The sequence below is a fragment of the Coregonus clupeaformis genome, unplaced genomic scaffold (assembly GCF_020615455.1).
Source record: "Coregonus clupeaformis isolate EN_2021a unplaced genomic scaffold, ASM2061545v1 scaf1817, whole genome shotgun sequence".
NCBI lineage: Eukaryota > Metazoa > Chordata > Actinopteri > Salmoniformes > Salmonidae > Coregonus > Coregonus clupeaformis.
Window position 1 is genome coordinate 37,501 of NW_025535271.1, and position 18,696 is coordinate 56,196.

An 18,696-nucleotide genomic window follows, 5' to 3' on the forward strand; every position below is an offset into this window, starting at 1 on the left:
GGGGTGTGAAAGAGAGAGAGAGATATAACATTTCCCATGCCAATAAAGCCCCTTTCAATTGGATGGAGATAAAGAGCGGGAAATAGAGGGGGAGAGAGAGAGAGAGAGAGAATCAATTGTTCTTGCATTTTATTTCCCATATTTGTCACCGTTTCCATTTGACAATAACGTTTGTTTTAGAAGTTACAGCTCTCTAAAAGGCTCTCTACAAAATGGTTCTGGAATGGACCCGCCGGAGGCTTGTTTGAGTAGCACTCTACCTAGTTCCGTTTTGCATAGACTGTGAAGTCCCTGTGGAGAGCCCATAGAGGCAGGTAGAGGACTCATAGTCCCTGTGGAGAGCCCATAGAGGCAGGTAGAGGACTCATAGTCCCTGTGGAGAGCCCATAGAGGCAGGTAGAGGGACTCATAGTCCCTGTGGAGAGCCCATAGAGGCAGGTAGAGGACTCATAGTCCCCTGTGGAGAGCCCATAGAGGCAGGTAGAGGACTCATAGTCCCTGTGGAGAGCCCATAGAGGCAGGTAGAGGACTCATAGTCCCTGTGGAGAGCCCATAGAGGCAGGTAGAGGACTCATCTTTGTATATGAGCCATTATAGAGCCTCACAGTGGAGGTGTCATGATACCCATAAAACCTAGCGGTCAAACATGGAAATGGTTCCAATCATTTTTCACATAGGGGATTTAAGAAAACATTTAAAATAAAGGGCTGTGTTTCGTTTAGGCTTACCCTGGCGTGGCGTTTTCAAATCAAATCAAATTATATTTGTATTTGTCACATTCGCCGAATACAACAGGTGTAGACCTTACAGTGAAATGTTTACTTACAAGCCCTTAACCAACTGTCACGGTCGTTGACAAACGAGACGGACCAAGGCGCAGCGTGATATGCGTACATGTTTATTTATATAGAATAAACACCACAACGACAAAACAACAAACGAAACGTGAAGTCCAAGGTAACACACAAACATACCATAACTGGAACAAGATCCCACAACTAACAGGTTCCAAAAGGCTGCCTAAGTATGGTCCCCAATCAGAGACAACGATCTACAGCTGCCTCTGATTGGGAACCACCCTGGCCAACATAGATATACACATTCTAGATCTCAACATAGAAAACAACCTAGCAAACACAACACAGAAAATACACACCCTGATTCAACAAATACCAGTCCTCAGAGTCAGGGCGTGACACCAACAATGCAGTTTTAAGAAAGAATACCCCCCCAAAAAATCACAAAAAAATACTATATAAAATAATACGAAATAAAAGTAACAAATAATTAAAGAGCAGCAGTAAAAATAACAATAGCGAGGCTATATACAGGGGTTACCGGTACAGAGTCAATATACAGGCTATATACAGGCTATATACAGGGGGTACCGGTACATAGTCAATATACAGGCTATATACAGGGGGTACCGGTACAGAGTCAATATACAGGCTATATACAGGCTATATACAGGGGGTACCGGTACATAGTCAATATACAGGCTATATACAGGGGGTACCGGTACAGAGTCAATATACAGGCTATATACAGGCTATATACAGGGGGTACCGGTACAGAGTCAATGTGCGGGGGCACCGGTTAGTTAAGGTAATTGGGGTAATATGTACATGTAGGTAGAGTTATTAAAGTGACTATGCATAGATAATAAACAGAGAGTAGCAGCAGCGTAAAAGAGGGGGGGCAATGCAAATAGTCCGGGTAGCCATTTGATTAGATGTTCAGGAGTCTTATGGCTTGGGGGTAGAAGATGTTTAGAAGCCTCTTGGACCTAGACTTGGCGCTCCGGTACCGCTTGCCGTGCAGTAGCAGAGAGAACAGTCTATGACTAGGGTGGCTGGAGTCTTTGACAGTTTTTAGGGCCTTCCTCTGACACCGCCTGGTATAGAGGTCCTGGATGGCAGGAAGCTTGGCCCCAGTGATGTACTAGGCCGTACACACTACCCTCTGTAGTGCCTTGTGGTCGAAGGCCGAGCAGTTGCCATATCAGGCAGTGATGCAACCAGTCAGGATGCTCTCGATGGTGCAGCTGTATAACCTTTTGAGGATCTGAGGACCCATGCCAAATCTTTTCAGTCTCCTTATAGATTTTGTCGTGCCCTCTTCACGACTGTCTTGGTGTGCTTGGACCATGATAGTTTGTTGGTGATGTGGACACCAAGGAACTTGAAGCTCTCAACCTGTTCCACTACAGCCCCGTCGATGAGAATGGGGGCGTGCTCTGTTCTCTTCTTTTTCCTGTAGTCCACAATCATCTCCTTTGTCTTGATCACTTTGAGGGAGAGGTTGTTGTCCTGGCACCACACGGCCAGGTCTCTGACCTCCTCCCTATAGGCTGTTGTCGGTGATCAGGCCTACCACTGTTGTGTCGTCGGCAAACTTAATGATGGTGTTGGAGTCGTGCCTGGCCATGCAGTCATGAGTGAACAGGGAGTACAGGAGGGGACTGAGCATGCACCCCTGAGGGGCCGCGGCGTTGAGGATCAGCGTGGCGGATGTGTTGTTACCTACCCTTAACACCTGGGGGCAGCCTGTCAGGAAGTCCAGGATCCAGTTGCAGAGGGAGGTGTTTAGTCCCAGGGTCCTTAGCTTAGTGATGACCTTTGAGGGCATTATGGTGTTGAACGCTGAGCTGTAGTCAGTGAATATGAGATTGCATCATCTGTAGATCTGTTGGGGCGATATGCAAATTGGAGTGGGTCTTGGGTTTCTGGGATAATGGTGTTGATGTGAGCCATGACCAGCCTTTCAAAGCACTTCATGGCTACAGATGTGATTGCTACGGGTCAGTAGTCATTTAGGGAGGTTACCTTAGTGTTCTTGGGCACAGGGACTATGGTGGTCTGCTTGAAACATGTTGTTATTACAGACACAGACAGGGACATGTTGAAAATATCAGTGAAGACACTTGCCAGTTGGTCAGCGCATGCTCGGAGTACGTGTCCTGGTAATCTGTCTGAATGTTGACCTGTTTAAAGGTCTTACTCACATCGGCTACGGAGAGCGTGATCACACAGTCGTCTGGAACAGCTGGTGCTCTCATGCATGTTTCAGGGTTGCTTGCCTCGAAGCGCGCATAGAAGTAATTTAGCTGTTTTGATAACCATCTAAATCTCTCTCGGACAAGGTGACTTTTATCAATATATTCGTCTCAATTTACTTTCAGATTCGAAAATGCTAATTAGCATCAAAGTAGACATCATGCAAGACTACAAATCCCTGCCAGCTCCTGCACGTCATCTCTAGCTGACACCTTTGCTAACGGGAATTGTGTCAATTTAAAACTTGCACAAGACGGTTCACAGAATTGTCAATTTAAAGAAATGTAGCCAATTTATGAATTACTACATTCAGCTAACATTAGATAGTTAATCGAGAGATTCTTACCTTTGCCTCGTTTCGGCAGTCTCGTCCAGATCATCATGGCATTTGTAGTTCTTTATGATGGCCACATTAGATAGCCAATGGCGCTGCCCATGCTAATACGGAGAGCACTTGGCTGTGTCCGAGTGCATCAAAACCGTGATGTATCATGGGTAAATTGTGACCAACTGACTGATCTACAAATACTATTGAGTAGCTATTTATGATTTATAGATTACCCTGTCTCGCCTCGCCTTTAAAGTCTTCTGCAATGTCGAACGCGCCCTTTAATCCTAACCTTATAGAGCAACTTGTAGTCCTAAAACCCGGAAAATTAAAGGTGAAAGAATAGGGTTTGGGATAAACTTAAAAAATAAGGTCTGAGGTTAACACAGGCTTAGGAGATCTTAAAAGTTTTGTTCTATGAGATAATGTCAGTCAGTTAACATGACCTTTATGAATTATAAAGCATTTATGTTGTTCTATGAGATAATGTCAGTCAGTTAACATGACCTTTATGAATTATAAAGCATTTATGTTGTTCTATGAGATAATGTCAGTCAGTTAACATGACCTTTATGAATTATAAAGCATTTATGTTGTTCTATGAGATAATGTCAGTCAGTTAACATGACCTTTATGAATTATGAAGCCTTTATGTGCTTTTATTGATTACATAAATTCTTCAAAATTCACAAAAAGTGACGCTAGCTGATGAAGATTATCTTATAGAACAAAACGTATAAGATCTCCTATGCCTGTGCTTGCCACAGACCTTATTTTCGGCATTTACCCAAAAACCCTACAAAATAGTTTTTTCTCCCATAGGCTTTGTCCATCGAACAATAGGGGAGTTAGTGCCTACATAAAGACTTCATTACTATTGCTCTCCATAGAATGGTCCGGAAGCGAAGCTACCATTCATTTCCTGTATTCAGGGTTCATTCAAACATCGTTTTAAGCTTTGTGTTACTATTGACAGTTACAGCTGATTTGGGGATTGTATATCGATTTGCTCTCCTTAAATAAAAGTAATCTTATTTTTTTTTAAATTCAGTCACCTGAATTGTTTAATCAAACTTTTCACCAACCACCTCCTGATATCAGGGCATAAAAAGTACAATCCGTCTCCTGAAACGCCTTTATGACTCAACATATACGAGTCCCCTGAGTCGGGGCGTGACCCTCCTGAAACGCCTTTATGACTCAACATATACGAGTCCCCTGAGTCGGGGCGTGACCCTCCTGAAACGCCTTTATGACTCAACATATACGAGTCCCCTGAGTCGGGGCGTGACCCTCCTGAAACGCCTTTATGTGCAAATCTTGATATAATAACCATAATATGGAAGTAAACCTGGAGGTATGTGGTACTCCCACTACAACTCAGGAAACCAAGCAGTTTACAGGCTACAGATTAAGGTATGTGGTACTCCCACTACAACTCAGGAAACCAAGCAGTTTACAGGCTACAGATTAAGGTATGTGGTACTCCACTACAACTCAGGAAACCAAGCAGTTTACAGGCTACAAATTAAGGTTTGTGGTACTCCACTACAACTCAGGAAACCAAGCAGTTTACAGGCTACAGATTAAGGTATGTGGTACTCCACTACAACTCAGGAAACCAAGCAGTTTACAGGCTACAGATTAAGGTATGTGGTACTCCACTACAACTCAGGAAACCAAGCAGTTTACAGGCTACAGATTAAGGTATGTGGTACTCCACTACAACTCAGGAAACCAAGCAGTTTACAGGCTACAGATTAAGGTATGTGGTACTCCACTACAACTCAGGAAACCAAGCAGTTTACAGGCTACAGATTAAGGTATGTGGTACTCCACTACAACTCAGGAAACCAAGCAGTTTACAGGCTACAGATTAAGGTATGTGGTACTCCACTACAACTCAGGAAACCAAGCAGTTTACAGGCTACAGATTAAGGTATGTGGTACTCCACTACAACTCAGGAAACCAAGCAGTTTACAGGCTACAGATTAAGGTATGTGGTACTCCACTACAACTCAGGAAACCAAGCAGTTCACAAGGCTACAGATTAAGGTATGTGGTACTCCACTACAACTCAGGAAACCAAGCAGTTCACAAGGCTACAGATTAAGGTATGTGGTACTCCACTACAACTCAGGAAACCAAGCAGTTTACAGGCTACAGATTAAGGTATGTGGTACTCCACTACAACTCAGGAAACCAAGCAGTTTACAGGCTACAGATTAAGGTATGTGGTACTCCACTACAACTCAGGAAACCAAGCAGTTTACAGGCTACAGATTAAGGTTTGTGGTACTCCACTACAACTCAGGAAACCAAGCAGTTTACAGGCTACAGATTAAGGTATGTGGTACTCCACTACAACTCAGGAAACCAAGCAGTTTACAAGGCTACAGATTAAGGTATGTGGTACTCCACTACAACTCAGGAAACCAAGCAGTTTACAGGCTACAGATTAAGGTATGTGGTACTCCACTACAACTCAGGAAACCAAGCAGTTTACAGGCTACAGATTAAGGTATGTGGTACTCCACTACAACTCAGGAAACCAAGCAGTTTACAGGCTACAGATTAAGGTATGTGGTACTCCACTACAACTCAGGAAACCAAGCAGTTTACAGGCTACAGATTAAGGTATGTGGTACTCCACTACAACTCAGGAAACCAAGCAGTTTACAGGCTACAGATTAAGGTATGTGGTACTCCACTACAACTCAGGAAACCAAGCAGTTTACAGGCTACAGATTAAGGTATGTGGTACTCCACTACAACTCAGGAAACCAAGCAGTTTACAGGCTACAGATTAAGGTATGTGGTACTCCACTACAACTCAGGAAACCAAGCAGTTTACAGGCTACAGATTAAGGTATGTGGTACTCCACTACAACTCAGGAAACCAAGCAGTTTACAGGCTACAGATTAAGGTATGTGGTACTCCACTACAACTCAGAAAACCAAGCAGTTTACAGGCTACAGATTAAGGTATGTGGTACTCCACTACAACTCAGGAAACCAAGCAGTTTACAGGCTACAGATTAAGGTATGTGGTACTCCACTACAACTCAGGAAACCAAGCAGTTTACAGGCTACAGATTAAGGTATGTGGTACTCCACTACAACTCAGGAAACCAAGCAGTTCACAAGGCTACAGATTAAGGTATGTGGTACTCCACTACAACTCAGGAAACCAAGCAGTTCACAAGGCTACAGATTAAGGTATGTGGTACTCCACTACAACTCAGGAAACCAAGCAGTTTACAGGCTACAGATTAAGGTATGTGGTACTCCACTACAACTCAGGAAACCAAGCAGTTTACAGGCTACAGATTAAGGTATGTGGTACTCCACTACAACTCAGGAAACCAAGCAGTTTACAAGGCTACAGATTAAGGTATGTGGTACTCCACTACAACTCAGGAAACCAAGCAGTTTACAAGGCTACAGATGAAATCAGTTATGAACTTCACAGGGTGGTGAAAGTGCACGGTGATGCTTGATGCTCCTTTCCAATAAATATCCAGGGTATTATTCTGGTGACATGATGATGATCGATGCTTGATTGCCGTTTGACAAATACAAATATTCTTATCCATAATAATCTCATCATGTAGAATGTATCATGTAGACTAATCTCATCATGTAGGCAGTATCTTCGAGCTGTTGGCTAGAGCCAAGACCAGAGAAAGCACATTTGCTATTTTACGCAACGGTTTTGTGACAAAATTGTAGATGGGTTAGCTGACAACCTCACGAAAATGATGTGCAACGCTTCCATGGGGAAGAAGTCAGTGTGTTGTTGTGATTCTGGACGGCCAGATTGCTAGCGAGAATGACAAGAAACTGCCATGTGGGGAATCGTAAGTGACTCGTTTCAGCTAGTTTCATCTTGTTCTGGATACCATGTCTTGTTTTCAGGTGTTTTGACTGATTTCATGTCAATGCTAATATGGCAAAAATTCGCTAGCTAACCAACAACTGTAACACTGTATTTGAGAGACAACAAGTGCTCATTGTGCAAATTTATTTATGTTTTCAATAAACATTGGAGACTGTAATGATGTCATGTCATAGTATTGTGTGGACCAGGGGAGAGTTAGTAGATAAGCGGTTTGCTGCCACAGAGTCTACACTCCGTTATGTCAGAGGAGATTACTGAGGTTGATCTCAGAATAATTGATGGACAGGATATAGTGACTTGGGGTAAAGGATAACAACAGAATGGGAGGGGCCATGGAGGGTTACCAGATGCTCGTGGAGAGACTCGCAACAGAGTGTATATATAGAGAGAGACTCGTAACAGAGTGTATATATAGAGAGAGGCTTGTAACAGAGTGTATATATAGAGAGAGACTCGTAACAGAGTGTATATATAGAGAGAGGCTTGTAACAGAGTGTATATATAGAGAGAGGCTTGTAACAGAGTGTATATATAGAGGCTTGTAACTGTCACAGTTCCCTCAGCCAGAACCCAGAAGCAGACCAGGACAAGGAGAGTTGAACGAAGGTGAGGGTTTATTTAGATACAACCAAAGGTGCAGAATAATCCAGGGACAGAGCGGGCGGCGTGGATGAGTAGTTGGGGGTGCAGCACAAGGTCCAGTGATGGCTCGGCAGCCGCCGACCATCAGGCAGAGGTGGGGTGAAGGTTCCGGACGTGTGACTGCAGGTGGAACAAAAACGGAGGTAAGGACACAAAAACTCAACAAAGTACAAAACAACAAAACTCACGCAAGAAACTCTAAACTGATACACAGAACACCTACTGTTCATGGCTAACGATCCGGCAGGAACTGGATGTTTGGCCAGAGCCTAAAAAGGGTGATGATGAGGGCCAGGTGTGCAGATTGCTGACGGGGATGCAGGTGCGGAAAACCAGAGAGCTCCCCGGAGCGTTCCCGAACCCTCGGGAAACAGGAGACTACGAACCCAAAACACTGGTCACCAGACAGGACCCGACTCAGACTGCCGGGATCGTTACAGTACCCCCTCCGACGAACGCCACCGGGCGGACCTCCCGGAGCGCCAGGATGGAGGCGGTAGAAATCCCTGATGAGGTCAGCATCTAGGACCTGTCGCCGCGGAATCCAACTCCTCTCTTCAGGACCATACCCCTCCCAGTCCACGAGATACTGGAAACCCCGGCCCCGCCGTCTGGAATCCATGATGCGCCGCACCGTGTAGGCAGGACCACCTCCGATCATCCGAGGAGGAGGAGGAGGAGGCGGAGGAGGCAACAGAGGACTGAGGAAGACAGGCTTGAGGCAGGAGACATGAAAGGTGGGATGGACTCTGAGCGTCCTCGGTAGTTTGAGTCGAACTGCCACCGGATTGATCACCTTCTCCACCACAAACGGACCAATGAACTTCGGTAACAACTTCCTAGACTCAGTCCGTAACGGAAGATCCCGTGTGGCCAACCAAACCCTATCTCCGATGGTATAGGTGGGAGCGGGGATCCGGCGACGATTCGCCTGGAGCTGATACCGATCCGAACCTCTAAGGAGTGCCTTTCTGGCCCGATGCCAGGTCCGGTGGCAACGACGCGAATATGAGCCTGAACAGAAGGCACTGATAGCTCCCTCTCCTGAGAAGGGAACAGGGGAGGTTGGTAGCCATACAGGCACTGGAAGGGAGACATCCCAGTGGCAGATGTAGGGAGAGTATTGTGGGCATACTCAACCCACGGCAACTGAGAGGCCCAGGAGGTGGGGTTGGAAGAGACCAGACAGCGTAGCGTGGATTCCATCTTCTGGTTGGCTCTCTCCGCCTGACCATTGGATTGGGGGTGAAAACCAGATGTGAGACTGACTGTAGCTCCAATGGCCAAACAGAAGGACTTCCAGACAGCAGAGGTAAACTGAGGGGCCACGGTCGGAAACGATATCACTGGGCAAACCGTGGACCCTGAAAACCTCCCTAACCAGGATCTCGGACGTCTCCGAGGCAGAGGGAAGCTTGGCAATAGGCACAAAGTGGGCGAACTTGCTGAATCTGTCCACGATAGTCAGAACGACCGTGTTCCCCTCAGAAGCCGGGCAACCCCGTGACGAAGTCCAGGGCCAGATGCGACCATGGACGCCGGGGAATAGGAAGGGGGTGAAGTAGTCCAGAGCTGGGCCGATTGGTACTCTTATTCTGCGCACACACTGGACAGGCAGCAACAAAACCCCGAGTATCCTCGGCCATGGCAGGCCACCAAAAACGTCTGCGAAGAAACGCCATTGTCCGAGCCACGCCAGGGTGACAAGCCATCTTGCTGGCGTGGGACCATTTGAGGACAGCAGGACGAACCGACTCAGGCACAAACAACCGACCGGGTGGACCGTTACCGGGACCGGGCTGAGTCCGAAGGGCCGCCAGCACCTCCTCCTCAATCTTCCACATCACTGCTCCCACGACGCAGTTCCGGGGGAGAATAGTCTCGGTCTTGGACCCACTCTCCTCCGTCTTGGAGAACATCCGGGACAAGGCGTCCGCCTTGCCGTTCTTAGACCCAGGTCGGAACGTCAGGGCAAACTTGAATCGTCCGAAAAACAACGCCACCTGGCCTGACGGGAGTTGAGACGTTTAGCCGATTGCACGTAAGCGAGATTCTTGTGGTCAGTCCAGACATAAACGGTTTGCTCCGCCCCCTCCAACCAGTGGCGCCACTCCTCCAAGGCAAGTTTCACCGCGAGAAGCTCCCGGTTACCCACATCGTAATTCCTCTCTGCAGGCGAAAGGCGACGAGAGTAGTAGGCGCAGGGATGGAGTTTACTGTCCGTGGAGCATCGCTGCGACAGGATGGCGCCAACTCCCACATCAGACGCGTCCACTTCAACGACGAACTGACGGGCCGTGTCCGGTTGAGAGAGAATCGGTGCGTTGGTGAATCGCCTCTTCAAATCCAGAAACGCTCGATCCGCCTCCGGATTCCACTTGAAGGTCCTGATACTGGAAGTCAAGGCAGTTAATGGAGCGGCCACACGGCTGTAATCCCGGATGAATCTGCGGTAGAAATTCGCAAACCCCAAAAATCTCTGGAGTTGCAATCTCGTACCGGGCTGGGCCCATTCCAGAACCGCTCTAACCTTCTCCTGATCCATCCTAATCTCACCCCTGGAGATGATGTACCCGAGAAAGGATGTAGTGTGGGCGTGAAACTCGCACTTCTCGGCCTTCACGAACAGGCGATTCTCCAACAATCGCTGCAGAACCTGCCGGACATGCTGGACGTGGTCGGAAGGTTCCTTCGAGAAGATCAGAATGTCATCCAGGTAAACAAACACGAAGAGACCGATCATATCTCTCAGGGACGTCGTTCACCATACTCTGGAATACCGCTGGAGCATTGGTCAGTCCAAACGGCATCACCTGATACTCGAAGTGACCCATCGGTGTATTGAAACCCGTCAACCACTCGTCCCCCTCTCTGATCCGGACCAGGTGATACGCATTGCGTAGGTCTAGCTTGGTGAACACCGTAGCACCCTGTAAGGAGTCGAAGGCAGAACTCATCAAGGGCAGGGGATACTTGTTCTTGACCGTGATGTCATTCAACCCCCGATAATCAATACACGGTCGAAGAGAGCCATCCTTCTTTCCCACAAAGAAGAATCCTGCTCCCAGGGGTGATGACGAGGGACGAACGAGACCAGCAGCTAGGGACTCCGTGATGTAGGTCTCCAACGCCTCACGTTCAGGTCGGGAGATACTGTATAGTTCCCTCAGCCAGAACCCAGAAGCAGACCAGGACAAGGAGAGTTGAACGAAGGTGAGGGTTTATTTAGATACAACCAAAGGTGCAGAATAATCCAGGGACAGAGCGGGCGGCGTGGATGAGTAGTTGGGGGTGCAGCACAAGGTCCAGTGATGGCTCGGCAGCCGCCGACCATCAGGCAGAGGTGGGGTGAAGGTTCCGGACGTGTGACTGCAGGTGGAACAAAAAACGGAGGTAAGGACACAAAAACTCAACAAAGTACAAAACAACAAAACTCACGCAAGAAACTCTAAACTGATACACAGAACACCTACTGTTCATGGCTACCCATCCGGCAGGAACTGGATGTTTGGCCAGAGCCTAAAAAGGGTGATGATGAGGGCCAGGTGTGCAGATTGCTGACGGGATGCAGGTGCGGAAAACCAGAGAGCTCCCCGGAGCGTTCCCGAACCCTCGGGAAACAGGAGACTACGAACCCAAAACACTGGTCACCAGACAGGACCCGACTCAGACTGCCGGGATCGTTACAGTAACAGAGTGTATATATAGAGAGAGGCTTGTAACAGAGTGTATATATAGAGAGAGGCTTGTAACAGAGTGTATATATAGAGAGGCTTGTAACAGAGTGTATATATAGAGAGAGGCTTGTAACAGAGTGTATATATAGAGAGAGGCTTGTAACAGAGTGTATATATAGAGAGGCTTGTAACAGAGTGTATATATAGAGAGAGGCTTGTAACAGAGTGTATATATAGAGAGAGGCTTGTAACAGAGTGTATATATAGAGAGAGGCTTGTAACAGAGTGTATATATAGAGAGAGGCTTGTAACAGAGTGTATATATAGAGAGGCTTGTAACAGAGTGTATATATAGAGAGAGGCTTGTAACAGAGTGTATATATAGAGAGAGGCTTGTAACAGAGTGTATATATAGAGAGACTTGTAACAGAGTGTATATATAGAGAGAGACTTGTATCAGAGTGTATATATAGAGAGAGACTTGTAACAGAGTGTATATATAGAGAGAGACTTGTAACAGAGTGTATATATAGAGAGAGACTTGTAACAGAGTGTATATATAGAGAGAGGCTTGTAACAGAGTGTATATATAGAGAGAGGCTTGTAACAGAGTGTATATATAGAGAGAGACTTGTAACAGAGTGTATATATAGAGAGAGGCTTGTAACAGAGTGTATATATAGAGAGGCTTGTAACAGAGTGTATATATAGAGAGAGGCTTGTAACAGAGTGTATATATAGAGAGAGGCTTGTAACAGAGTGTATATATAGAGAGGCTTGTAACAGAGTGTATATATAGAGAGAGGCTTGTAACAGAGTGTATATATAGAGAGAGGCTTGTAACAGAGTGTATATATAGAGAGGCTTGTAACAGAGTGTATATATAGAGAGAGGCTTGTAACAGAGTGTATATATAGAGAGAGGCTTGTAACAGAGTGTATATATAGAGAGAGGCTTGTAACAGAGTGTATATATAGAGAGAGACTTGTAACAGAGTGTATATATAGAGAGAGGCTTGTAACAGAGTGTATATATAGAGAGAGGCTTGTAACAGAGTGTATATATAGAGAGAGACTTGTAACAGAGTGTATATATAGAGAGAGGCTTGTAACAGAGTGTATATATAGAGAGAGGCTTGTAACAGAGTGTATATATAGAGAGAGACTCGTAACAGAGTGTATATATAGAGAGAGACTTGTAACAGAGTGTATATATAGAGAGACTCGTAACAGAGTGTATATATAGAGAGAGGCTTGTAACAGAGTGTATATATAGAGAGAGACTTGTAACAGAGTGTATATATAGAGAGAGACTTGTAACAGAGTGTATATATAGAGAGACTTGTATCAGAGTGTATATATAGAGAGAGGCTTGTAACAGAGTGTATATATAGAGAGAGACTTGCAACAGAGTGTATATATAGAGAGAGACTTGTAACAGAGTGTATATATAGAGAGACTTGTATCAGAGTGTATATATAGAGAGAGACTTGTAACAGAGTGTATATATAGAGAGAGACTTGTAACAGAGTGTATATATAGAGAGAGGCTTGTAACAGAGTGTATATATAGAGAGAGACTTGTAACAGAGTGTATATATAGAGAGAGGCTTGTAACTAGTGTATATATAGAGAGAGACTTGTAACAGAGTGTATATGTAGAGAGACTTGTAACAGAGTGTATATATAGAGAGAGGCTTGTAACAGAGTGTATATATAGAGAGAGACTTGCAACAGAGTGTATATATAGAGAGAGACTTGTAACAGAGTGTATATATAGAGAGAGGCTTGTAACAGAGTGTATATATAGAGAGAGGCTTGTAACAGAGTGTATATATAGAGAGAGACTTGTATCAGAGTGTATATATAGAGAGAGACTTGTAACAGAGTGTATATATAGAGAGAGGCTTGTAACAGAGTGTATATATAGAGAGAGGCTTGTAACAGAGTGTATATATAGAGAGAGGCTTGTAACAGAGTGTATATATAGAGAGAGGCTTGTAACAGAGTGTATATATAGAGAGAGACTCGTAACAGAGTGTATATATAGAGAGAGACTTGTAACAGAGTGTATATATAGAGAGACTCGTAACAGAGTGTATATATAGAGAGAGGCTTGTAACAGAGTGTATATATAGAGAGAGACTTGTAACAGAGTGTATATATAGAGAGAGACTTGTAACAGAGTGTATATATAGAGAGACTTGTATCAGAGTGTATATATAGAGAGAGGCTTGTAACAGAGTGTATATATAGAGAGAGACTTGCAACAGAGTGTATATATAGTGTGACGTCACGAGAGGCTACACAGCTTTCAGCGGGATTGCTCAAGTAGTGCAAGGAGACAAGGTTCAACCAAAACAAGGATTTTATTATAGGTCTTGGGAAATTAACGAAAATATAACAAAATTCTGTTCTCTTGTGGCTCTTTAAGGGTTAACAGTTCAGGGATGTCTCTTCCACATCCAAAATCATAATTCTCACTCGCTCAGATAACTTTTCCCCAGCCTTACTGTAGTCCACGTTGCAGCTAGTGGCCAACCCAGCAAAACGTCCTTCCAAATGTCCCACACGTATTTCCACCGGTGCATATATCCAAAGGTGAGTATTTCCCCAAAGGTAAGTATCTCCAAATCCTTATATTCCTCCTGGAAGTGGACGTGCAGCACTCTTGTCCTCCAGAGAGCCCAGCTTGGAGACTGTGTCTCTTCCCTTCCCAAACCTTCAGCTCATCAGCTCCTCATTTGTTTCAGCTGCGTGGGAAGATTGGCCATAGAGGGGTGGAGTTCCCGACCATACCAGCAGATGGAGCCATAGCTGTCTGGGTTTGCAGCCACCTCAGGGGGATGTAACGTCCCTCCCGGACACAGCCTCTCGTGACATCACACATCCCCCTCCTCGGGACCGACGTCCTCGTCGGGGTAAAGGCAGCGAAGAAGGCATCACGCCGGGAGAGGGCGTCCGCATTGCCGTGGTGCTTGCCCGACTGCTCTCTCTTCAACTCCTCCAACTCTAGGACCAGGGACTCAGCCTCCTGTTGTCTCTCCTTGAGTTTCTTACTGAACGCATCAGCCTTGGTTTTAGCAGAGTTTAGCTTCTGTTGAGCAGCTTTCAGTTCCTTCTCTCTCTCTGCCTCCGCATTCTTCATCTTGTTCTCCAACACCTTGTACTTCTCCTCTGCCTTCTTCTGGACCTCCTTACTACTGCGCAGGGTCTCCTCACACTCCTCGATGGTCCTGCGCAGCCTCTCCAGCTCCTCCTGTTGCTTAGGGAAGGAGCTCTGTTGGAGTTTAGCCTGGAGGATATCTAACTCTTCTGTCTTCATGTCTAACTGTTGCTTTAACAAACGATACCTCTCAGCGGTCCCCTTCAGACCAGACAGTTCTTTGTCCAGATTCTGTAGCTCCGTCTCTGTGTCGGTCTGGGCACCTGCCATCCCTATCAGAGCCCGGGCGGGAGTGAGTAACTCGGAGGATTGCACCGGAGCCTTCCCAGGATGAGTCTTGCCTCTCCGTTTCCGAGGTACTCGGGTTATCCTCTCCTGAGACTCTCTCCAGAGTGGGTAAAAGGCTGGGCAGTCTCGTCCAATTAGGGACAGGGACGGGGAGGGAATCAACCACCCCCGCCGTCGTGTGTATGGTTCCCCGTGTGCTGGTCATTGTAAGTTCAGTAATGGGGTATTCTCTGGTGTCCCCATGGACACAGGAAACTGGGAGGACTTTCCCCGGGGTCAGACACGTTGGGCCCACCAAATCCTTACGCACCAGGGTGGCCCGGCTACCAGAATCCAGTAAGGCCTCCACATCATGGTGATTCACAGTTACCGGGCAGGTGGGGGGGTCGATCTGGGCCGCCATCTACGACTCCCAAGAGCGAGGCAAAACGGTGTGTGGGTGCTGAGCTGGAGGACTCCGCAGTGGGCATAGGTTCATCGGCTGGTTTCCCACACTGCCAGGAGATATGTCCCATCTCCCCACACCGGTAACACTGTCGAAGTTTCCCCCTCCTGGTGTACTCTTCTTGGACCCGCCTGGTTTCTGGCTCCCCCTGGAGCCGGGATAAGTCCTGACGTGGCTGGGTTCGAGACCTGGGGGTCCTTTGGACGGGTTCTTCCCATTTGTGGTGGGGCCGCCCTCCTGGGGTCTTTTCGGGAAGCATTCAGCATCTCCGCTGTGGCCTGGTACTTTTCCACAGCTTCCACGGTCAGATCAGCCGTGGTCAAGGCCTGTTGACTGATGAACCGTTTTGCCTCATAAGGCAGGGCGCGTAGGTAACGATCCACCACAACGGCCTCCACCACCGCCGCTGCTGTATTCCTCTGCGGATCCAGCCATTTCCTTGCGATTCGGACAAGTTCATGCATCTGCGCCCGAGGAGGTTGGTCTGGTTGGAAGGTCCAGCTGTGAAAGCGCTGGGCCATACCAAACTTTGTGAGTCCATATCTGCTGAGGATCTCAGACTTCAGGGCATCATAGTCAGTAACCTGGTCAGGGCCCAGGTCCCGGACAGCATTCAGCGATTCCCCGGTTAGAAAGGGGGCTAACAGACCAACCCACTGTTGCTTGGGCCAGGCTTCCCTAGTGGCCGTGGCCTCAAATGCATGCAGGTATGCCTCAATGTCATCGGTAGCTCCCATCTTAGATATAAAGTCACTTGCCTTTATTGGGCGGGTATTTTGGACAACCATCTGTCTCTGCAACTGCAATTCCTCTGCCTTCAGAAGGTTGGCTTTCTTTTGCTCCTCCAAGAGAGCCACGTTTGCTTGCATCTGGGCTTGCTGGCCAGCAACAAGGGCTTTCAATATGTCCTCCATTTCAGTCGGGCGGGGAGCCTACGGCCAACTTGGAAAACTGGGTGATCAAACCTTCGGTATCCTCCTCTGACATGCACTATTAACGCTTGAGCGTGCCCGCATTCTCCACCATCTGTGACGTCACGAGAGGCTACACAGCTTTCAGCGGGATTGCTCAAGTAGTGCAAGGAGACAAGGTTCAACCAAAACAAGGATTTTATTATAGGTCTTGGGAAATTAACGAAAATATAACAAAATTCTGTTCTCTTGTGGCTCTTTAAGGGTTAACAGTTCAGGGATGTCTCTTCCACATCCAAAATCATAATTCTCACTCGCTCAGATAACTTTTCCCCAGCCTTACTGTAGTCCACGTTGCAGCTAGTGGCCAACCCAGCAAAACGTCCTTCCAAATGTCCCACACGTATTTCCACCGGTGCATATATCCAAAGGTGAGTATTTCCCCAAAGGTAAGTATCTCCAAATCCTTATATTCCTCCTGGAAGTGGACGTGCAGCACTCTTGTCCTCCAGAGAGCCCAGCTTGGAGACTGTGTCTCTTCCCTTCCCAAACCTTCAGCTCATCAGCTCCTCATTTGTTTCAGCTGCGTGGGAAGATTGGCCATAGAGGGGTGGAGTTCCCGACCATACCAGCAGATGGAGCCATAGCTGTCTGGGTTTGCAGCCACCTCAGGGGGATGTAACGTCCCTCCCGGACACAGCCTCTCGTGACATCACAATAGAGAGAGACTTGTAACAGAGTGTATATATAGAGAGACTTGTATCAGAGTGTATATATAGAGAGAGACTTGTAACAGAGTGTATATATAGAGAGAGACTTGTAACAGAGTGTATATATAGAGAGAGGCTTGTAACAGAGTGTATATATAGAGAGAGACTTGTAACAGAGTGTATATATAGAGAGAGGCTTGTAACTAGTGTATATATAGAGAGAGACTTGTAACAGAGTGTATATGTAGAGAGACTTGTAACAGAGTGTATATATAGAGAGAGGCTTGTAACAGAGTGTATATATAGAGAGAGACTTGCAACAGAGTGTATATATAGAGAGAGACTTGTAACAGAGTGTATATATAGAGAGAGGCTTGTAACAGAGTGTATATATAGAGAGAGGCTTGTAACAGAGTGTATATATAGAGAGAGACTTGTATCAGAGTGTATATATAGAGAGAGACTTGTAACAGAGTGTATATATAGAGAGAGGCTTGTAACAGAGTGTATATATAGAGAGAGGCTTGTAACAGAGTGTATATATAGAGAGAGACTTGTATCAGAGTGTATATATAGAGAGAGACTTGTAACAGAGTGTATATATAGAGAGAGGCTTGTAACAGAGTGTATATATAGAGAGACTTGTATCAGAGTGTATATATAGAGAGAGACTTGTAACAGAGTGTATATATAGAGAGAGGGGATCTTTGTTCTGGAGTTGGGAAGTCGGCAGAGGCAGGGCCATGTCTGTTATAACTAACCATGGTACATATTAAATATCTTATATGAACTCCCTATCAAAAGGGTCTAAGTACATCCTTACATTCGTAATCACTTGATACCCTAGAAACTCATCATAACAGATTGGCTTCTAAACGAACAGGATGCAGTTCACAGCCGAACTAACAGGTAAGCAGGCTTTCATTTTTTTGATTATGTCAAATTCTGCTTATCTGTGGTAAGGCTTAGCTGTAACGAACATTTAAGCAATATTTTAAAAAGGGGACGATGAGTGGTATTGAGTTATGTAAGAGATATCAAATAGGACTATGACATGGTGTTATGATTTAAAAAATAGGGTATGGTCGAAGTAAGGAGTAAAAGCAACAGAAGAACAAACAAGTGGGCGCAGGGCAACCGTGATGTAAAAGTACATCATAAAGAGAGTGGGTATTATTCCCTTAAAGCTACATTATAAATGAAAATGGGCGCAGGGCACCCTTAATGATAAAACATTATTAAGAGAGTGGGCAAGGCACCCTTGATGTAAAATACATCATAAATGAGTGGGCGCATTGCACACTTAATGTACAGTACATTATAAAGAGAGTGGGTTTTTAGTCCCGTAGTGTGTAAGACATTATAAAATAAATAGGTTACAGACCTTTGAGGTGGTAAATCATCATAAACAGAAGGGAGAATTAACCCTTTTTTAATTACTCAAAACGACCAGGAGATGCAATGTAACATATTGAATCATGGTACCAAAACGACAAATAGGAACTACATTTTAATACAGATCAGGATGGGGATTTTATTTAAGTGTTTAATTACTAATAATTGCATGAACTAA